Source organism: Nannobrachium achirus, assembly GCF_963921795.1.
Source record: "Nannobrachium achirus genome assembly, chromosome: 17".
Taxonomy (NCBI): Eukaryota; Metazoa; Chordata; class Actinopteri; order Myctophiformes; family Myctophidae; genus Nannobrachium; species Nannobrachium achirus.
In genome coordinates, this window is record NC_137824.1 from 53,709,509 (window position 1) to 53,733,987 (window position 24,479).

At 43.4% G+C, this 24,479-nt stretch overlaps 1 protein-coding gene across 1 annotated transcript in view; it reads right to left on the reverse strand.

Moving 5' to 3' along the window:
- The window catches only part of glra1 (glycine receptor, alpha 1), a gene marked incomplete at both ends in the record, with an annotated part of 165,967 nt that overhangs the window by 17,195 nt on the left and 124,293 nt on the right, over positions 1-24,479 (reverse strand).

Here is a 24,479-nt window from a genome sequence, read left to right on the forward strand (position 1 = left end):
AATGTGTATAATATTGCTGTGTGCCTCGACTTGTCTGCCAGTGCTTTGATTGATAACCTAATTTGATTGTGTTTCACGTGTTCATGTTTGTTGTTGGTGCATACTGTTACATATTGTTTTACAGTGTGTTTGTTATTTGGCCTATCTAGAGGTCAAAAATAAGAGAGAAGCTTTCAAATGCAACCAGCCTCATAGTTATATGATGATGGATTGGCACTTCTATAACACACAATGTGTTGTATAGTTGAAACTTCTTGACCATACCAGTGGTCAGGGACGTGCAGAGAATGTTTGAGAGGCAGGGGCTGACATTTCTAAAAGGGCCTTTTGGTGAAAATATTGAAAATAGCAGACCTCCAAGCTCTGCGACGCATTGTGAGCATGAAGGTCTGCTATTTTCAGTAGGCTACTTGATAGCACACTAAACTGTGGTGTACAGCAAGATGTGGTGTACAGCATGGATTTCTACACAGAGAGGGCAATTCTTTCAACATAAGATGCTGCAGTTCAGGAGAGTTTGGACAAGGCAATTCCTCGAATGCTGCCTTCAGGTATGGCATGGAAAGAGGGGCATTTGCATTTCTTTCACCATAGTAAAAACTGCATTCATGGTCTGGAGAGGGCACTTTTTTACAGACGGATAAAAGGGCAGGGGCTCAAGCCCTCTTTGATGTCTATGTGTGCACGTGCCTTGCCTGGCTCCAGCCAATAGACCCGCTCACTCTCTGAGTGGACTGCTTCTCTTGGTCTGGAATTAGCATATGGCAAACCGACCGGCACCGACCAATGAAATCAATGCAAGACGGAGGAGGGGTGGGTCTAACTTTTGAAAATCAACAGAAACAGTGGAGGGGTGGCTCACCAGAGTTCTTAATTGCTCCCTTTGAACTTCAAAAGGGTTCTGAACTGCAGTCAGTGATTGAGCCATACAAGTGTCAATTAGCTCGTTAGTGATTCTCTCTAATCAATGAAACATCAAAGTCAATGCCTGTCATAGAGGGGAGGGGGAGGGGAGAATGTTTTGTGTACACAACCCCTCCCACCAGATGTCTTGTGATTGGGAATTTCAAATTTTAAATCCCCTCCCCTTTGAAATCTCTTACAATGGGGACAATGTCAGACTCAAGCTCCAGCGCAGAGTCTGAAATCAGGCACGTGCCTGCCAGTGGTGCATGTTTGGTCCTTTTACAATGAGTCGCAGTATATCTTTCATTAACGATGACCATTTTGATTGCATACGGCTCGATTTTTTGTCTGTTAGATTTAAATTCCATACAGTACAAGGTTCAATTTTAGGTTCAATTTTATTTGTCTCCCAGGGGAGACTTGGCAAAATGTGCCTGGAGCTGAGCTCCACTGAGCTCAGCCCCTGCTTTTCTCTTTGACACTAGGCTACACACACACACGCGCAGGGGCGTCACACCAAATTCTGGGCCCTGGTTACAAGGATTCACTGCAGGCCCCCCATGAATGTTAACTATTGAAAAATAGCAGATATACAAGCTCACAGCGCGGCACCGAGTGCCGCGCTGCGAGCTTGTATATCTGCTATTTTTGAAAAATCGTGAAAATGTGTGCAAGAAACCTATGTCAAGGACCCCCAAGATGATATGTATTTGGCCATGGACCCCGATCTCAAAATATTTAGTTCCAGGGACCCCCAGAAGCAAAATTTGAGTTAGAAATGTTCGCTTAAAAAATACACATATTCAAAGATTTTCACACATTTTCACAACTTTCAAAAATAGCAGATCTACAAGCTCATGCTGTGAGCTTGTATATCTGCTATTTTTCAATAGATAAAGTTATTCCTGCACACGCGCACGCACGCATGCACGCATGCACGCAATATGGCAGATTTTCAACGTGCTGTAATAAATAGGGCATTTTTAGGTCAGTGTGCTGTAGATAGACAGCAAACCAAGGGTAGAGAAGAGAGAGAGAGAGCAGAGGCATGCTAACTTGCTGAGCCACAGAGAGGGCACCCCCAATGTGCTTTTTTATTTTATTTACTGCTTACAAAGTACCCAACTCCGCGTCTCTCCTTTCCATTTCTGGGCTCTTATTCCTTTATTGATAGGACAGTAGACTGACAGGAAATGGGGGGGAGAGGCAGCAAAGGTCATTGGGAACGGGATTCGAACCTGCGACACGCTGTCAGGCTAGGCATTGCAGCCTAGGGTGTTGCCCGGACCACCACGCCGACGGCCCGGGCCCATCCTTTCCCCTGCTGTCTCCACTACATAGTTTTGGCTGGCTCACTGAAAGAGGTGAATTCTGGGGAATTCACCTCTCCCTTGACTTTTCCGATTGGTGCAGACGTGCAGCGGCTGCAAAAAACTTTGCCCGCATTTTTGCGAGGGGCATGGGAGCTCAAATTGTTATTTAACCTTCATAATTGACAAAACCACTGAGAAACGGACCTATGCTCTCCACGGTCACGGAAATATCGGATTCGCCCCAACTACTAGTTTAATGCAAGTTTTCAAGCCAAAAGAAATCCCAAGACTTACATTTATTTTCAGACCATGTCCCAATACGTGATTTTTGCACAAGCAACACACACCAATATTTGGGGTGTTTCTCTGAAGTTCTGAACTGCCTTCACTGAATGTGTGTGTGCCAATCCATGCTTCATTTTATAGAAGTATCTTCTGAAGTTCAGTTGTATTCTATGCTAGTCTGGCCAATTCAAATATTCATATCTTGAAATTATAACTGCTTTTTAGTTTGGAGATCACTTGACTAGCGTTTTGACGACTTTGTCATTCATCGCTACACCTCCCCCCTTATTTATTCATCTCAGACATAGCCCTTATATGGAATCCTCAAGACTGAAATCAGTCAACAACTGTGTTTTATTTATTTTAATTTTATTGTATTTACTTTAAACAGTGTTATTTTTTTATCAGCAAATTTAGATTTAGTCTTTTGAATAACACACCATTTAGTCCTCTCTTAGTCTTCTGAAATTGTTTTAGTCTGGTCTTAGTCGACTAAATATCAAAATATTTTAGTCTTAGTCTTTTGGGATTAGTCTTAGTCTTTTAGTCATCGTTTTTTAGGCTAAATATAACCACATAACTCTGAACAAGTAATTGTCTTATATATAATATAGTAACTGTATCAATCATATCTGACACTGTCTGCTACTCTCTGTGCTAAACCAACACGTTTTGAAAAGAACAGATAAGAGCCATTCTCAAATGTAAAGATAAAATATGTATTTGGCTTTAATTCATTGCACAGTTGTATACCAGTGTTAATTTTACAGCCATTAGTCTTAGACTTAGATTTAGTCTTTTGAATAACACACATACCGTAATAGTCTTATGCCTCATTCACATACAGAAAAGTCAAGCTAATGGTTGGCTTGGTAATTCAATGTAATTCCATGCTCGAAAAAAAGCTTGGACATTTTAAAAGCTGGTTTGCATAGAGATTACATTGAATTACCAAGCCAACCATTAGCTTGGCTTCTCTCAGTGTGAATGCAGCATTAGTCTTCTGAAATATTTGTCTTAGTCGACAAAATTATCACAGACTTTAGAGCAGAGACTCATAATGCAAACAACCTCGATTTATTCGTTGAGCTTTTGGTAGAAGACCTGCTTCACCAGGACATGTCCTGAAGTAAGGCTTGTGGTGAAAGCCGTGACCCCCACTTTGTCAGAGCTGTGGTCTAGAGGTTAAGTGAGAGGAGGTACTGCGGCCTATCGCCTCTCGCTGTTTATTTACACTGGCTAATCCCTACTCTCTTATCTCCCCTTGTTTCCCAGAGCTGCAGCACAACCTCCCAGATCTGAGGCGTTTAGAGAGACTAGCTTAATGAACAGGCAAATCATCATGGGAGAATGAACCCCTGTCACGCACACACACACACGCGCGCGCGTGCACGCGCACACGCACAGATAAAAGCTACAGTGACTAATGAGCTGATTATCAAAACAAATGTGTTTTTTTTAACACTAAATAGTATTAAGGCTGTAGTTGTAAAAATGCCACCATCAAGGGCAAATGTTTTCAACCACGCTTCACTACATTTCTGATACGCTATACTCTGACACTAGGGCTCTCACGATTATGACATTTTACGTGACGATTAATTGTCACTCAAATAATTGCAATTAACGATTTAATTGTGTTTTTGTCATTGACAAATACATTTCTGTTTGGCTTTTAGGCTTTGAAGTTGCACATGGCATTTATGACACATAACCTAAATATACAAAGAAATTACTGACATATTTGACAACTTTATACTTAAAAAAAGACCATTGATAGTGGAAATAACCGACCTACAAGCTTGCGACGCGTTGTGAGTTTGTAGATCTGCTGTTTCCACTATTTTCGACTTAAAAAAAATATATATGATAATTTTTCAACATTGAAACGATTATGATGATTATGAAAAATAATCGCGATTATGTCAAATAATTGCAATTAGACGATTATGTAATAATTGTGACAGCCCTATCTGACACTCCCGCATAGTGAGGCATTTTTTTTTCATGTAAATTACAAATAGGTATTACATTTGAAGCTACAGTTCAATTATAGGTATCAAATAGAAGATGCATTAAAACGATAAACCCCATAGTTGTCAAGATGAATACAGACATTTGGGGGGGGGGGGGGGGGGGGGGTGTAGTGGGTGTGAGGCTATATATATATATATATATATATATATATATATATATATATATATATATATATATATATATATAGTCACTGTCGGGCAGAAACCTCGTATCTCTAAGTTACCTTTTTTCATAAATGAAAGCCCTGCTTCATCATACAAAAGTGTCCGACAAAAGTGGTGAAAATAGCCGGTCTACAAGCACACAACGCCTCGCGATGTGTGCTTGTAGACCGGCTATTTTCGCTTCTTGAACTCGTTTTTAAAACGATAAAAAATGAACGGTTTTGGACATACAAGGTTTCCACCCGACAACAGCGACGATATATTGTGTTGTAATGTCCCATGTTTCCACTCGGCTATTTCCATCCTCATGCTGAGAAGGACCTTTAGTAGCTCTCTCTCTACCTTGAGGCAGTTTAAAACATGTCATCACTTATTTTAGAACCACACTGTGACACAGAACTGCACAGCGACTCCTTGGCCGACATGATGTAGGCCAATTTATTTTTGATGCATTCAACGAAAATGGCTGCGTGCGTGTCATCTTTTTGTCCACAGTGAGTGTTCACATACAGTAAGCTGCTTGAATGCATTTAGGTGTACAGTATGTGCAATAAATTATTTACAATGCCAAAAAGAACATTTGAATGCCTTCCAATGCGGAGTAGTAGCCCCGCACAACAGATCTTCAGATCACAACAGATTGCGGCTAATAAATCTGAGAGAAACGACACCTTAATTCCTTCTTAACGCTTGATTGGGGACCACTGAGGCGAGAGCTTGCACATGAGCATGCATGCGCGAGCGCACAGGCGCACGCACGCACGGCACGCACACACACAGGCGAGGGTTGCCTTGGTGGGGATCAGGGACATGCAAAGAATGTTAGAGAGGCAGGGTCTGAAATTTCTAAAAGGGCCTTTTGGTGGAAATATCGAAAATAGCCGACCTCCAAGCTCACAACGCATCGCAGTGTGAGCTTGGAGGTTGGCTATTTTCGGAGCGTTATAACACACTGAACTAAGCATTATCAAGTCAATCCTGGAGATGTGACGTACGACATGGATTTCTACACAGAGAGGGCAATTCTTTCAACCTAAGATGCTGAATTCAAGTTCAGGAGGCAATTCTCTTGAATGCTGCCTTCAGGTATGGCATGGAAAGAGGGCATTTGCGTTTCTTTCACCATGGCAAAAACTGCACTCATGGTCTGGAGAGGGCACTTTTTAGAGGCGGATAAATGGGCAAGGGGCTTGTCTTATGTGTGCACGTGCCTGGTGGTGGGGATGCCTTTTTTTTTATACAACGACAGCAGGAAAAAACGTTAATCCTCAGCACTCTTTCACTCCTGAAGGAGAGCTCTGTTTCACGCTGGAGAGTCGTGGTCTGTTTCAGAGCAGAGAGCCGCTGTCAGCCAGCAGGCCCACATCCTTCAAGCGTGAATGAATGGCTGCTATTGATCTGGGCCCTCCATTTGTGCAGTTGCCCCACACGCCCACCAGGGGGGGACAACGCTCTGTGTCACACCCCACACTCCCCCTCCTCCTCCCCTTGCAGAGCAACTGGGATGCATTGACTCGCATCACTCTCCACAGAGAGCCGCTTTCTGCCTCAGCCCCTGCTCTGTTGATTCTCCTCCGTGGCTCTTTCTCTCTCTCCGTTCTCCACTCTCCAGTCTTCTTTTTGTTCTTTCTTCTTTCTCTCTTTCTCCCACTCCACCACTCTCGAATGACTGCAGCAGTGTCTGTTTCGTGGGCTCTCCCTCTCTCTGTCTTGTTTTTAATTTAAGTGTCTTAAACCAGTGGTACCTTTTCAGGCCGCGACCCCCAAAATAATCATATTTTAACTAAATATTCACAATTTCTGCCTCTAATATTTGACAATTTGGCCAACGTTTAATTTGTCATTTTAGAGCACATATGTCAAACTTAAGGCCCGGGGGCCAAATCAGACCTGTGATTGAATTAGCTTCGGCCCGCGGGATGATATTTATTTAATTACTACTAGAACTGGCCCACTGGCCACTGGTATATTGCACATGCAATGCATGAAATTCCAACATCTTACCCATTAGACCAGCGGTCTTCAACAGGGGGTCCGCGACCCCTAGGGGGTCCGCGGAGGTACTGCAGGTACTGCAGGGGCAAATTATTGCTTGAAAACAAAAACAAAAAGATTTCAAAAAAAAAATATATATATATATTTTTGTCATTTTCCACATTTATGTTAAAAAATAAATCATGATTCTATCCATTTTGAATAGCTTGAATACATGATTACTATGCAACTGACAGATTGTTGATATTATTGACATTTGTTCTCAGTTAATAAGTAGTATGTTTAGAAATGGTAGTGGTACGGCCCACCCTGCTCGCTGTAACTTGTACTTGTTTAAAAATATGTCGTAGCCCCGACCCCCCCACCCTACGAGGTGGTAGGGGGTCCCTTCTCCATCTCCCCATCAGTTTGGGGGTCCCCGGCCTGAAAACGTTGAAGACCCCTGCATTAGACCAAAGAGATATCCCTATGGACAGGGGGAGATATTAGACTTTTGATGCCATCAGGCTGAGGCAATGAGTCGCTCTGTTACGCGGATCTAGAGCCTGTGACCGCAAGCCCGCGTTTAAATAAACATTGAACCAGTCCGGCCCTCGACTTTTGGCCCCCTGTGCATTTGAGTTTGACACCCCTGTTTTAGAGGTATGAAAAAGTGCTTAAATTGTCACTTTAGAAATAAGATACCCTCTATACACTCAAACTTTATGTTGGTTTGTTTACAGTAGAGTGAGAAAACAATGTTGCACATTAAGTTAATCATCTGGGGACCCCCTAAAGTTATTTGGGAACCCCCCTGGGGGTCCCCGACCCACAGGTTGAGAACCGCTGTCTTAAACAAGTAGTACTGCAGGACCATGCACTTTCGCCCTATCTTTTTTCCATCTCTCCCCTTCTCTCTCTCGCTCTGGACAATCAGTGTCACTAATGAATCAATAAAGCATCAGGGTGGAAAACACAGAAATCAGCACACCTGGGAATGGTGCTACGCCGCTGCAGCCTCCCTCCCTACAACACATACAGCCCGTCAGCACCGAACCGTCCAAACAAATGTACTCTACATTACATTGGAGCCATGGAGCCTGAAGGCCGAGCCATCTAGAGCAGGGCATGTCTGTCTGTCTGTACTAGGGCAGCAACGACTTGTGGTTTTTGCAAGTCGACTCGAGTTGAAGTCGACTTTATCGTTTGATGACGTCATCACATCACACACGACCCCACAATTATTTTGGGGGGGTCCCCAGATGATTAACTTAATGTGACATATTGTTTTCTCACCCAACTGTAAACAACATACCAACATAAAGTGTAAGAGTATAGAGGGTATCTTCACATTTCGAAAGTGCCAATTTAAGGACTTTTTAATACCTCTAAAATGACAAATTGAACATTGAATCACAGGTCTGGATGTTACATTTGTGACTACGCTATGGTAGGATAGTTGATGTTTTTCTAAAGATTGCCCTCATCTATTTTGCCAAATGAGACATAGAAGGTCACCACACTGACATGCACTAAAGCAGCCAGCCTGTATATTGCGGCTTCACCACTGAGCATTACTCTATGATTGTTTGCGGCTTTCACAAAAGTGTGAAAAGTGATGACTCATCATCACTTTTCATCACTAAACCATAGTCTTGTGGGGCCGTTTTTAGCCCAAGGAATGTTTTTTGTGCAAAAAAGATGCTTGCAATGGATTCAGAATCATAAAAAATCCCTAGTTTGACCCCTCATATGCTACTTAAAGCAGATTATTTTTTAGCTTTTTTTCCCCCTGTAATGTAAAGTTAATGGGACACCAACTCTAGCGGCTGATAACACCAATTTAGCTGTGTCTCAGAAAGGGTTATCATACCAAATTATAATCTACAGATATAGAGCTTTTCAAAAATGCATGGTAACCTTTGCCACCTTTCCGATACCGACATCTCGTATGGCCCATGGACTAAAGTCCAATTTATACAGTAGTGTTAAGTTTGTCCTAAGGAGTTACTGTATGTGTTAAGGACCAAAACCCAACGCTCCAAACCTGGCTGTGCCCAGCGTGGATGATGAATTATTTTTTAAAATGAATTTCCATTCATGACGATGTGACTGGAGTGGTGTCATTTAGGGCTGTCACGATAAGACATTTTACATGACGATTAATTGTCACTCAAATAATTGCGTTTTAACGATTTAATTGTGTTTTTGTCGTTGACAATTACATTTCTGTTTGGCTTTTAGTCTACATAACCTAAATATACAAAGAAATTACTGACATATTTGACAACTTACTACTTAAAAAATAACATTGATAGTGGAAATAGCCGATCTACAAGCTCACAACGCGTTGTGAGCTTGTAGATATGCTATTTCCACTATTTCTGAAAATGTTTGAAAATGTATGAAAATTTATCAGCATTCACGATTATGATGATTATGACAAAATAATTGCGATTATGTCAAATAATTGCGATTAGACGATTATGTAATAATTGTGACAGCCCTAGGTGTCATTCATGTAGGCTGCTAGTCTACTTTACATAGTAACTACTTTACATTAGAATAAATGGTAATCCCAGTTATCCCACTGTCAAAGACTGTTTCCACAGTGTACCAAATGCCGCTCGGGCTTCAGTTTGTGTGTGTGTGTGTGGCCTGTGGGGCGCGGACATGAAATTCGAGCGAGGACTGGAGTCGTGCGGGGTAATCTCATTTCCTATTAGCTTTCCTTACATTGTTAGGTCATATTCCGGTTGTTGTGTTCGTGTTATTTAAATGACGCTAGGTTTCAGCCTGCAACGATGATGAGATCAAACGTGCAGTAATCATGCAGTAATCCTGGTCTCTAATAATGCCTCCCCCTGGCCAGCCGGGCACCTGATGGAGGGGGAATGGAACTGGTTGGTATAACGTGTTCCTTCCACGTGCTAGGTCCAACTAGGGAAGCTCCCCCCTGTCAGGTGATAAGAAAGCGGCCTGCTCACTCCTCATGCACTGAAGGAAGCATGAGCTCCCCAGGTTGGCAGAAGGACAGGTGAAAAATGGGTTACAAAATTGTGGGGAAAAGAATGTTGGAGTTAAAAAAAAGGATTGGCTGTTTAGAATGTGATAAATGCCACTTCAACGTTGCCGTACACCAATATTTGGGGGGAAAATACATTGTTTTTTACGCTCCATTGATACATGAGGGCTATTGTCTTGTCTTAATTCCAACACATTTAACTCATTAATGTCTTAACCCAAATCCTGGCCAATTCTCTGACAGGAATTTAGTTTTGTAATCATGACCTGGAATTTGTCCTCTGGGAGCTCTGAGGGGAGTTTTTCGCTGTCTTACTGTATATGGTGTGGTTGATTTAATTATTGTATCTTGTCTGGTTTTAATCCTACCGCAGTAGTAGTAACTGTTTACAATGAGCACAATTCTGTTTAGTGGGGGGAAAAAAGGGTAGCTCAGGCAAATTAATAATCAGCATAATGTTCAATGAAACTGCCTATTCATCCCTACACTGAATATATTACGTTGCAAATGTGCTTGCTTTTCAGGTTTCTAGTTAGGCTAGCGTGAATATGGGTTTTAGGACCTTCATATTCAACTGAAAAAGCGAAACCCTGAAATACTCCTGACGCAAGTATTGCATCTTTGACATAGCCACAGAATTGTTGGGCCCTTGCCCAGTGCAACCATTTGCCCCTCTCTGTGCGGTCTCTTAATGATAATGATTCCATTAGCAACGGGTTTCATTTGAGAATAAAAAGTCTTCTGTTTCTTTCTTTTTTTTTCTCTTTCTACATCAACAAACCTCATTACTGCAAACACAAGAAATGTTATTATTTCTCTTCTCTTCCTTTCTCTTGGTTGAATTAGGTGAGAAAGGGCTTTAAGAGTGTGTGCAGCAGGGACGTGCAGAGAATGTTAGAGAGGCAGGGGCTGAAATTTCTAAAAGGGCCTTTTGGTGAAAACATCGAAATTAGCCGACCCCCAAGCGCGACGCGTTGTGCGCTTGGAGGTCAGCTATTTTCGATTCTTGAAATCTACACATTTCTTGATTTCAACATAAGATGCTGCATTCTAGTTCAGGAGAGTTTCTTTGGACAAGGAAACTCTCTTGAATGCTGCCTTCAGGTATGGCATGGAAAGAGGGCATTTGCATTTCTTTCACCATAGTAAAAACTGCATTCATGGTCTATAGTCTGGGCATTTCGGGCAGTATGTTGATGGAATCGTGCACTTTATGAAAGAAGCAGGAAATTTGGCACACAGTTAGAACATGCCATATGGAACATTTTTGGCTATAGGGACATCGCAGATTTGTCTTGGGAAACTTGTGGGAGCCAATCAAAGTTGGCGTCTCATAGACTTTACTATCTATCTATAAATGCGACAAATCTCTGTCTGTCTGCGTGTCTGTCTGTTTGTAATCCGCGTATCTCGAGAACCGTTCGTCCCACCGGCTTCAGATTCGGCACGCGCGTTCCCCGCCGCCGTGCGGAGTGCAGTGCCGGGCCTCGACCCGACCCGACCCGACTCGCGGTTTTCCGAAACCGGCGCAAAACGTTCGGAATCTCCTTATGCGGAGCTGATTGTTGACATCAGGCTGTTCCGGTGTGACATCACTTCATAAAAGGCTCTGAGATCACGTACGCCACATGAGTCAACAAAAAATGCCATGGTTACGTATTCTGATGTTCCTATTTGGGCATAAAAGGACACAGGCAAACAGGTCAAAACGGCTCTTATGACAACAGGTATAATGGGGTTTGCATTAAAGGGTGGGGCATTCATTCCCTATTTCAAATTCGGCACGCGCGTTCACCACCGCAGCAGGTAGTGCAGTGCCCGGCCTCGACCCGATCTGATACGCGATTTTCTGGAACCAGCACGAAAGGTTCGGATTCTGATGTCTGACATCAGGGTTTTCCGGAACCGGCACTGTGTCTGCATAGATCTCCATTTATGGGCATAAAATGGATGCAGATACAGATATCTCCATATATGAGCATAAATGGACACAGGCAAACAGATGGTCAAAGATCTCCATATATGGGCATAAAATGGACGCAAAAAGACAGATACAGATATCTCCATATATGGGCATAAATGGACACAGGCATACAGATGGTCAAAACGGGTCCTATGACAACAGGTATAATGGGGTTTGCATTAAAGGGGGAACCAGCACTGTGTCTGCAGTCGGAGGCACAGACGGATACAGAGACAGATACAGAGACCTCCATAATGGGCATAAAGGGACACAGACAAACAGATACAGAGATCTCCATATATGGGCATGAAATGGATGCAGACAGACAGATACAGATATCTCCATATATGAGCATAAATACACAGGCAAACAGATGGTCAATACAGGTCCTATTGTATAAAGTATAAAGTACCGATATTAAAAGATTCATTAACTTATAAATACTTTACTGTACACCATTATGAATACTGTTTTATTTGTAGATCTGTAATTACAATTTTGAAAATGAGTACAAAATGGGTTTTTCAGTCTAAAAGTTCAAGAACACACACACACACACACACACACACACACACACACACACACACACACACACACACACACACACACACACACACACACACACACACACACACACACACACACACACACACACACACACACACACAAACACTCACACACAATATTAAGGTTTGTGTGACAGGTGTTCCCCATAACCAATGTAAGTGGTAGCATGTGCATTAAAACTCTATCTTTTATCTATCTATAAATTTGCCAAATCTGTGTCTGTGTCTGTGTGCAATCACAGGCTCTGTATGCCCCTTGCCAATCAGAGGGGGGGGGGGGGGGGTGTTTATGCCCGTGGCCAATCTTGGGCCACAGGCCAAGGGTTCATAGCCAATCAGAGTGGGGTAAAGAGTGACATCATGGGGGTATATATCAGGGCCACGAGATGGCTCAATGTCCACAATTGGTCAAGTTTCACATGACATCACATTATCTTAGTACAAAACAGGCAGAGCAGGAAAAGCGGAATCAGTAGCCTCTGAGACTCTAAGACTTAGCTAATCTGTGTGTGCGCGATGTTGCGTTGGACATTACATGTGGACCATAGAGTTGATGCACCTTACTACTTTGATACGCACAAAGTTGTAGTAGGGCACAAGGTGTACTCTTTAGGATTGTACAGGAAAGAAAGGCCGGGAGTCCGGACACTTCATGTACACATCTTCAACACAGTGTCTATGTGCTGGATGCAGTTGCCCCCAATGAAAGTTGAAGAACACCTTGGTGCTTCCTGGGACCAGACATCAGTGCTGATAGAACGTATAATCTATATCTGGGGTATGTCTCGGAGAAACGATAAGGAAAAAGGCGTACTTTATGCATTTGATGTTGACACCCACAGATGGTCCAACCCCAGTGTTTCTGGAACTATTCCAGGGGCGTTGTCCGACCACTCAACCTGTGTTGTGGGGGATTCAATGTATATCTATGGACATAAATACCAGGGCTATAATGACTTATATAAGTTGAATACCACAACAATGGTGTGGTCTTTAATTAACACCGGAGGCACTCCCCCACCTGTGTCAGATAGTCACTCTGCCACAGTCGTTGGAAAAATGATGTTTGTATTTGGCGGCCGTCCGCAATCGGGAGGAATCAACTACAACAGCATCAGGGTGTTTGACACGGTGACCAACTGCTGGCTGAGCACCCCTTCAGCACCGCTTCTTCCAGAAGGACGCAGTGGTCACTCTGCATTTGCCTACAATGGAGAGCTGTACATAATTGGTGGCTACAGCCTTGATCTGCGACGCTGCCCTGAGCATATGTGGAAATTCAATCCAGAGACCTTCTCCTGGAAGAAGGTTGTGCCCAAGGGGAAAGGACCACACCCATATTACGACAGAAACTGCTGCGTGGTTGGAGATTGTATCATACTCTTTTGTGATACATATGAAGATAAAAATGACCTATTTGTCTTAGACTTAAATCCTTGTCTGAAGACGTTATGCAAGCTGGCAGTTATTCACTACGATATGGAGAGGGCCGAACTACCACATGACATCCAGTGGGAACTGTCAACCATGATGACTACTGATAGTTCTATGGACGAGGATTCTATGGACGAGGATGAAGATGAGCCAGAAGCGGTGCTCACTTGGGAGCGTGTCGTTATTGCGTCATAGCGTCTGTTCGACGGTTCATTCTTTCGACACGGGCGAATGTTAACCTGGTGAGTAGCTAACCTGCCAACATGGGTGAATGTTAACCTCTATGCCTAGACCTAACCCAAACCCAAACCTCAGTAACGCGGGTGAGTAGCTAACCTGCCAACTCCCTAACCCCCCGGCTCCGTCGAGCGTCGCGTCAACGTCAACGTTGGGAACGCTCCCGTTTTAATCAATGAGGGGAGCTCCACTGCCGACGGTAACGTCAACGTCGGACGCTCCGGTGCCGGCGTCCAAACTAAAAAATTGCCCCGGTTCAATTTTTTGACGGCGTCCACAACGTCCAGTCATGTATAAATTATGATTAAATGTAATTGCATTGCATATTAAATATACCGTACGTGCCTTTCTGCTGTTGGATATCCATTCATGTCATTCACAAGGGTGACTAGATGTCCCAAAATTCCTCGCATATTTTTTTTATGTAATTACAGTGGTCTTCCCACTTGATATAGGCTAATCACAAGTTCACAACAGGCAACAACTTTCTCAATTCTTCCTCCTAAAAAACAGGCCAGCAGTGAGTGACTGAGTCTGATTTTAGGCTATACATTATCGTGGCTGCGCTGGACTGGTGTACCGAAAATAGCCAATCTACAAGCTCAGACAGTCACAACAGCATGATGACAGATTCATGCACTCGACATGTTGTGAGCTTGTATATCTGCTATTTTTTTCCGGCACTTTACACAGCATAAATTATTATAATTAGGCATATATAACACTACAGTTGATCAAGCGAATATCCTATGATCTTTGATTGAAATATCAACACATTCACGTTCAGTGGAGCCAGTCGGACGGCAACGTGTCTGCGTCAATGACGCCGTCAAGACGCAGAGCAACGCGACGCAGCCAGTGGAGCCCTGGGGTTAGTCTAAATGCTGGGACGTAGAAATAGCGAGATTTCCCCGCTCATCGTTTCATTTTCTTGACATATTGGCGACAAAACAAATTACATATGATGAACTTTAGAGAATATGTTGAACTTTGATAATTAGGGTTGAATATGTGAACAGGTGTACTGTGTATTGTTGATTAGACACTACTCTTTTACCACTAACAGACATCTCAACCATTTGGTAGAGCATACGTTTTAAACAAGAATATTATCTTACTTATAGAACTATTTCATATATTAAAATAAAATAAAACATTTCAATGTATCACAACAACAACAATGAATTAGTAGAAGTTGTAATTATTCATTGTAAATAGTATGTTTTTAATACTTTTGCCCTGCTCATATCTCCGCAACTGTTGCCCCGATCCATGCCAAATTTTGCACACACCATCCTTGCCTGCCAAACCACAACCAATTCTCACATGAACCTCTTCTAGCGCCACCATGAGGCCGATTCTTGCACAACACATTTTTGGACACTGCTCCTACAGATGTTGACCTAAAATCACGCAAATCGGTACACACTTGGTCTACACTCATGTCTTCAACATGGATCTGTCCCATATAGCGCCACCATCAGGACAATTTCTTTCAAACACATTTTTGGACACTGCTACTACAGTTTTTGCCCTAAAATCATGCAAATCGGTACACAATATGTCTACACTCATGACTCGTGCACGGTTTGTGCACGAAACGCTCGGACTACTAGAGAGGGCACTTTATTCAGACTAGCCCTTACCCGTTCAAAGATATGAGCTCCGAAATGATGTGCAGTGTGTGGATTATGGGATGTGCACTGTGCACACAGTATATGAGGGATGGAAAGTAACTTTAACTGGTGCTTGCATGCTAATATGTAGGAGCATCAATGTAAGAAATACCCGTTCCATTTAACGGCTAGTACCGATCTGCATGATTTTGGACAACATCTGTAACAGGGCCAGAACCACCCCCCCCCCCCCCCCCCCCGCCCGCCCGCCCGCCCGCCTGCCCGCCTGCACACACACACACTCCCCCCCCCCCCCCCCGTGTGTGTGTGTGTGTGTGTGTCTGTGTGTGGGTTTGTGTGTGATTGTGCATGGCCTGAACAACAGCGCCCCTCCCTTAACATGTGTGGTCACAACAGGTACTGTAGGCTAAATAGATATAGATACACCATAAAAATGCAATTATACAGCATACGATTTGTGAAAGTGACAAACGGGCTTCACAGTTATGTCAGGTGTGTTCATATGCTGATGGTGATGCGATTTCAGATCAATTGCTCCAGCCACTGAGGAGAAACGCGGTTTCAGACAGACACTCAGACAGACAGACAGACATTCGGAAAATTATATGTTAGATGGATAAAATGGCAGGGGCTCGAGCAGGGACGTGCTGGCCATTGGGAAAAGCGGGACAACTCCCGAACGGCCGGTTCATTCCCGGCCGGTCCAGGCCGGCCATTAGGAAAAAATGTAAAATAAAATGTCGGCCTTCGTTCCATTTTGGGGGCTGTGCGGCCAACAAAGTAAATCGTCACTGTCATTTTTTTGCAAAGCAAAGCCCTGCTTCATCATACAAGGCCGTTGCACAAAAGTAGTGAAAACAGCAGATCTACAAGCACACAACGCCTCGCGGTGCGATGCGTTGTGTGCTTATAGATCGGCTGTTTTCACTAGTTTAAATCATTTTCAAAATGATAAATACAAAACAAATGGTTTTGGACATATAAGGTTTCCACCCGACAACGACGAATATAACTAAAAAAAATAATAATGAGGGCCTCTCCAACTCTTTTTCCCGGGCTGAATCAGAGGCCCAGCACGTCCCTGGGCTCGAGCCCCCTTTGATGTCTATGTGTGCACGTGCCTGGTGTGCAGCAATGTCTTGGTTTATGGAGTGAAGCCTGTTAGTGACACTTCCCTCTGCAGTGGGCTGAGTTGTGACTGATAGCCCTCTCAAGGCCCTGGGCTTTGTGCTGCCGATCACAGAATATGTTGAACTTTGATAATTAGGGTTGAATATGTGAACAGGTGTACTGTGTATTGTTGATTAGACACTACTCTTTTACCACTAACAGACATCTCAACCATTTGGTAGAGCATACGTTTTAAACAAGAATATTATCTTACTTATAGAACTATTTCATATATTAAAATAAAATAAAACATTTCAATGTATCACAACAACAACAATGAATTAGTAGAAGTTGTAATTATTCATTGTAAATAGTATGTTTTTAATACTTTTGCCCTGCTCATATCTCCGCAACTGTTGCCCCGATCCATGCCAAATTTTGCACACACCATCCTTGCCTGCCAAACCACAACCAATTCTCACATGAACCTCTTCTAGCGCCACCATGAGGCCGATTCTTGCACAACACATTTTTGGACACTGCTCCTACAGATGTTGACCTAAAATCACGCAAATCGGTACACACTTGGTCTACACTCATGTCTTCAACATGGATCTGTCCCATATAGCGCCACCATCAGGACAATTTCTTTCAAACACATTTTTGGACACTGCTACTACAGTTTTTGCCCTAAAATCATGCAAATCGGTACACAATATGTCTACACTCATGACTCGTGCACGGTTTGTGCACGAAACGCTCGGACTACTAGAGAGGGCACTTTATTCAGACTAGCCCTTACCCGTTCAAAGATATGAGCTCCGAAATGATGTGCAGTGTGTGGATTATGGGATGTGCACTGTGCACACAGTATATGAGGGATGGAAAGTAACTTTAACTGGTGCTTGCATGCTAATATGTAGGAGCATCAATGTAAGAAATACCCGTTCCATTTAACGGCTAGTACCGATCTGCATGATTTTGGACAACATCTGTAACAGGGCCAGAACCACCCCCCCCCCCCCCCCCCCCGCCCGCCCGCCCGCCCGCCTGCCCGCCTGCACACACACACACTCCCCCCCCCCCCCCCGTGTGTGTGTGTGTGTGTGTGTCTGTGTGTGGGTTTGTGTGTGATTGTGCATGGCCTGAACAACAGCGCCCCTCCCTTAACATGTGTGGTCACAACAGGTACTGTAGGCTAAATAGATATAGATACACCATAAAAATGCAATTATACAGCATACGATTTGTGAAAGTGACAAACGGGCTTCACAGTTATGTCAGGTGTGTTCATATGCTGATGGTGATGCGATTTCAGATCAATTGCTCCAGCCACTGAGGAGAAACGCGGTTTCAGACAGACACTCAGACAGACAGACAGACATTCGGAAAATTATATGTTAGATGGATAAAATGGCAGGGGCTCGAGCAGGGACGTGCTGGCCATTGGGAAAAGCGGGACAACTCCCGAACGGCCGGTTCATTCCCGGCCGGTCCAGGCCGGCCATTAGGAAAAAATGTAAAATAAAATGTCGGCCTTCGTTCCATTTTGGGGGCTGTGCGGCCAACAAAGTAAATCGTCACTGTCATTTTTTTGCAAAGCAAAGCCCTGCTTCATCATACAAGGCCGTTGCACAAAAGTAGTGAAAACAGCAGATCTACAAGCACACAACGCCTCGCGGTGCGATGCGTTGTGTGCTTATAGATCGGCTGTTTTCACTAGTTTAAATCATTTTCAAAATGATAAATACAAAACAAATGGTTTTGGACATATAAGGTTTCCACCCGACAACGACGAATATAACTAAAAAAAATAATAATGAGGGCCTCTCCAACTCTTTTTCCCGGGCTGAATCAGAGGCCCAGCACGTCCCTGGGCTCGAGCCCCCTTTGATGTCTATGTGTGCACGTGCCTGGTGTGCAGCAATGTCTTGGTTTATGGAGTGAAGCCTGTTAGTGACACTTCCCTCTGCAGTGGGCTGAGTTGTGACTGATAGCCCTCTCAGGGCCCTGGGCTTTGTGCTGCCGATCACATTAGACTCATATTAGAGCAAACCCGGACGGAGAGGTTAATTAAAAATATGTGATGCTGAAGGACTAGTGGGAAAATCTCCTGTGTCTTTCAGGCACGTGCACACATAGACAGGATTAAAGGGGGCTTGAGCCCCTGCCAGGGATGTGCTGGGCCCCTGATTCAGCCCGGGAAAAAGAGTTGGAGAGGCCCTCATTGCGCGCTATATAGCGCTGCTGCAACTCAAAGATTTGTCAGATCATGACAAGTGACAAGCCAGTGGGCCAATTACATGAGTTATATTTCGTTGTTGTCAGGTGGAAACCTTGTATGTCCAAAACTGTTTGTTTTGTATTTATCATTTTAAAAATGATTTAAACTAGTGAAAACAGCCGATCTACAAGCAAACAACGCCTCGCGGGTGCGAGGCGTTGTTTGCTTGTAGATCTGCTGTTTTCACTAATTTTGTGCAACGGCCTTGTATGATGAAGCAGGGCTTTGCTTTGCGAAAAAATTTACAAATTTGAAACTTGGAGATACAAGGTTTCTGCCCGACAGTGACGATATACTTTGTTGGCCCTGGCCCCTGCCCTTTTATCCGTCTGTAAAAACGTGCCCCCTCCAGACCATGAATGCAGTTTTTATTATGGCGAAAGAGACACAAATGCCCCCTTCCCATGCCAAACCTGAAGGCGGCATTCAAGAGAATTGCCTTGTCCAAACTCTCCTGAATTTGAATGCAGCATCGTATGTTGAAATAATTGCCCTCTCTCTGTGTAGAAGTCCAAGCCGTATGCCACGTCTCCAGTATTGCCTTTTTAATGCTTAGTTTAGAGTGGTATCAAGTACTGAAAATAGCGGACCTCCAAGCTCACAACGCGTTGCGCTGCGACGCATTGTGAGCTTGTAGATTTGCTATTTTCAGCACACAACCAAGTGTAAAATCGTCATTATGATGTCATTAAGTCATTATGATGCCATCAAGGCCTGCCAAAATACATTTCAGTTGACTAAATCAACTGTAGATTTAGTCGCCTAAAATCTTATGATAATTAGTCGACTAAAATTAGACTAAAACTTTTCAGGTGACTAAATTATGACAAACTAAAATGACATTTTATTCAAAAGACTGACTAAAACTAAATAAAAAGTTTCTGTCAAAAACAACACTGTACAGGATGACCTTTTTAATCTTACGTGTGTAAGAAGAAGGGAATTCAGTTTTCAGCTTAACCCAGCTAAACCCAGTGCTGCCCACAAGGAGCGCGGGGGAGGGGAGCAGTTATAACTGGAGCGGGGAAACGTACCTGCAACCTCTGGGACCTCCGGAGTCCTAGGTATGGACTCTAACCACTCAGCTATCACTGTCTTGTATGGTCATACAAGCCAGTAGAGCTTTGTTATTGCTTGACTCACTCAGGACAGAATGATATGGTAATCCTACGCATTATGAGCTAGGTTCCCACAGGGACCAGTCCCGCTAAAATGAATGCACTAGCGGTTCTTTTAATGAGCCTTGGATGTGGCTTACACCCCAGTGGCATACACTACATTATAAAGAAAACAAACCAAAAATGTTTTTTTATAAACATGAATAAATATTGAAATGGTTCCCCACAAAACACACAAGCACACACAGAGCAAGGCCTTGAGGCTTGTGAGGCATGCCCGAGCGAGCTGTTAAGCGAGTGATTTCCTGCGCCAAGTGGCCTCGCTGCGCATCAACGAGTTCGCTGTCTCGGTTAGCAAGCCGTGGTGGACAGAATAGTTAATAATTGTTTACAAATTGCACATACGCAAGAGGATGTTGAGTTATGGCGGTAGGCTGAGTGAAACGATAAGGTATTGCGAAGCTAGTTGCAGGGATGCTGAGTGAAATAAAACTAGCCTTGTGTGGATATGAGTCTGGTACTTCTATATGGAAGGTTTATTTCCAAGGTGGCGGGTTAAAGAAAAAGTGGCTCTGGACACAATTGTTTAGACCAGACCAATACTGGGCTCTGATTGGTCACCCAACTCTTCGGGGTGAGGAAATGGATATTCCAAATCCACCAAGGGCAAAAAAAAAAAAGAGAAAAAAAAAATGCACCAGCAGATTTCTCTGAATCCACGTTAAAATAAAATGACATCGGCTCATGTTCTAAGCAAATTGCTAATAAGCTAGCGAATCTGACTAATATGCTGGATGCTAATGCTAACGGGTGGCCCTAATAGAGAATAAAAGCGGAGCGTCTGCTCCCGGACACCTGCGAGTGGCAGTAAAGCAAATACCGACCACTCCCGCAAATAGCTAACCTGACTGCGCCAGATGGTGGCAGCAGTGCGTATGCCTGCATACGGCTCTGCTTTTACCATCTGGGATTCCTCGGGGAGAGTTGATAATGCTCGTAAAGTCCCGGGCCGGACGAATCAGCGGCAGCTACGGGCGGGCTCTGAGCGGCTCTGAGCCAATAGAGTCTGATTGCAGACCACGTGGAAACCCAGGAGCCTGGGTGTAACGTCATGCAGACAGGCCAATATGAGTGGTTGGAGTTGGCACTCCCAGACTGTGATAGAGACGGCCCCATCCAATCACCTGCTAAAGAATTTGAAAAAATGGCCCGCCCCTTACATCGGTTCTGCCCGAGCAAGCCCAGATGGTAAAATCAGAGCGGTATGCAGGTTAGCAAATAGCGGGAACCGGTCTAAGTATAAAATCAAGAAAATAGTGCTCATAACAAAGTTGGAAAATATATTAGAGAGGTAGTTTAAAAAACACACAATAAACAAATAACTTAGATACCCGATAATCTTGCATGCGCACGCATGCACGCACACAAAGAGCTTTTGTCAGCACTCAGTCAAACAACACTTCCATATTGACTGACAGGTTTACTTCTTATTCAATACTAAAGCCTGGGACTGATAAATTCAACAGGACAGATAAAACTGATTGATTAAATGCTTAAAAAGACAAAACCAACCAAAGAATGTCCAGTCTTGGGGAAAAACTGACAGTATATTTACTAAGAATATGCAACTTAAGGGAAGAACTTAAAAAAAGATGTAGAGGCAGAGACGTTCAATCTTAATTTAGATCAAAATTACAGGTGGAAAAATGCAAGCTATTTGCTGTCAAAACAAGAGCAAAGTGAGAGAATGAGACGGCAGCTTTTGGTTATCTTAAAGTGGGACCATGCACTTTACTTTTCATAGATTTTATTCACCTTTAAGCTGTGCGTGTGTTCGTGTGTGCGCTTGTGTATGTGTGCGCGCGCATGTATGTGCGTGCATGCGCGCATACGAGTGTGTGCGTTGGTGTGTGCATGTCTGCAGCTAATCTCGCAAACTACAACACAAAATGTGTGTTATTCAAAGTAGGATTCAAAGTCCAGTTCCAAATGGCCCCGTATGGGTCTGCACTCTATGAGTGTACAAATGGAACCAAACAGGGATGTAGTGGGGCGTGAATGCGGGGGCACGGAGTTCCCACACTTCTCTCACCCACCCAAAACTAATTTTTGCATAAAAATGCTCAGGGCCACGGTCATAATTGTTGCCAGTATTGCCGGACAAGGTGCAGAGTGTGGACAAGGCAGGCAAGATAGAGCAGACAGCAGACGTTCGTCGGTTGTAATATTGCCGTGACAACCAACAACCAACCAACAAGCTGACTGCCACTTCGGGCTATGGGATAATAAACTGACCATCAAAGTTGAGGAACGCCGGTTTAGTAGCATACACAGCAGTTTTTGTGAGTTACCTTGGATTATCTACCCGTGTATAATTCCGGTCAAACACGCAGACACCACCAGCAGTGCTGTACGGCAACTCCATTTTATTATATTAACCCATTCAGGCCGGGTACACATTTTAGTGTATGGGAGGGGCTTAAACCTTAAACGGTTCTGTTGTGCCGTCGTGCAATAACCGTGTGAAATCTCTCTAGTGAAATGTCTCTAGGAAATGTTGATATTATTATATTACAGGTCGTTCTGACCCAGCAATTGGTTGAAATAGGCTCTCCAGCAGTGCTGAAATGAGCTTGACAGCAGATGGTAATAGAAGATTTGAGAATGGATGAATTAATTGGAAATATCAGTTGTGCAGCTATTTTGCATGGGAAGTTCACAGACGTACTGTAGTCTGGCTGATGATCCGGTCATCACATTATTGGCAGTATTATTTAACATCAGTTATGGTGGTACTTGGAGACACAGACACTGATATTGTCTGAGGTGGTGGTAGGCCTGGTGTAAAAAGGTTGAGAACCACTGGTCTATATCAAGGCTATTTCTGCTGCCGCGCAGACCCGTTTTGGATACAATTAGACACAACCCCACCGAAAACGCTACGTGCACGCGAGGGGCGTCCCCCCACTTCCAAATGTAGTACTACAACACTGGAACCAAATGGTGTCACACGTCAATATACAAGTTCACTAATCACTACCTAACCCAACAAAAAAAGTATTAAACCTGCGTTAAGGCCTATATGTCAGTGTGTAAAATACACACTGACACTGGTTAGTGTTAGTTTAACTTTAAGGTGTCACACACAGTGACACACACATAATCCGAAGAACAGACCAGGATTGAAAAATACATGATTTGACTAAGATTACAAAAACAGTTATCCTCCAGGTGATTTCAGTATCTTTCCACTAGGATGTACATCATTTGGCCCCAATCGGGCTCTCACTGATTCGTCCAGGTCTGTCCGTGTTTGCTGGGATATGGTAGTCGGTCTCTCTCTCTCTCTCTCTCTCTCTCTCTCTCTCTCTCTCTCTCTCTCTCTCTCTCTCTCTCTCTCTCTGAGATTCATTCTCCATTTATTTCTCTTACTTATTTTTAGAATTATAAGTCTTGTCATGTCATTGGGATCTCAACCTTGCATCTGACATCAAATGTGAAGGTCCTGCCTTCTGCTCATGATCAAAAGAGAATTTCATCATCAAAACCGCATTGTGTGTGTGTGTGTGTGTGTGTGTGTGTGTGTGTGTGTGTGTGTGTGTGTGTGTGTGTGTGTGTGTGTGTGTGTGTGTGTGTGTGTGTGTGTGTGTGTGTGTGTGTGTGTGTGTGTGTGTGTGTGTGTGTGTGTGTGTGTTTTTTCCCACATCTAAAACACTGCATATGCTCTAATGTTGTGGGAAAAGCGTATAAGACAGTGCTGTATTGTGTTTCAAGACCAGGGCTTGCAACCAGAGGAAGTCCATATTTTAAAATTTTGAATATAGATATTTTTTTGGATTTACCAGACTGTAAACCACAAACTAGAAGTTTTTAATCTGTTAAATTCTTAATGCACTCCTACCCTCATTTTGTTGAATTAGATTTGTTTTACTTAACTCATATATATCAGGAATTATAAGACATAATACTTATGGAAAGTGGAAAAACAGTATATCTCCAACAGTTTGTGGAACAACAGTATAAGTCTGTACAAGCAATATTCAGCAGACAAAGGGAGCAGATAATGAGGGGGGATTGCATTAACAATTTAACAGATTAAAAATGACTAGTTTGTGGTTTACAGTCTGGTAAATCAAAAAAATATCTATATTATTTTTTTTTTGACTTGGACTGTTATTCGTCTCAGGTACTCATTATTGTTAATCCTCTATCCTTTTTGAAAGGCGTTTGCCATTATTCTGGCCAGGCAGTAACACAAATCAATAAGGAGAAACATAACCTATAGGAGTAATAGCCAGAAATACAGAGGTACTGCGTGGGCTCTCTCGGCAGTGGGCCGGAACAAATCTCAAAGCCTTTTGTGTTTGCCCACAGAGAGACACAAGCACTGGCATGGATCGATAGCGGCTACACACACTGATCCGCT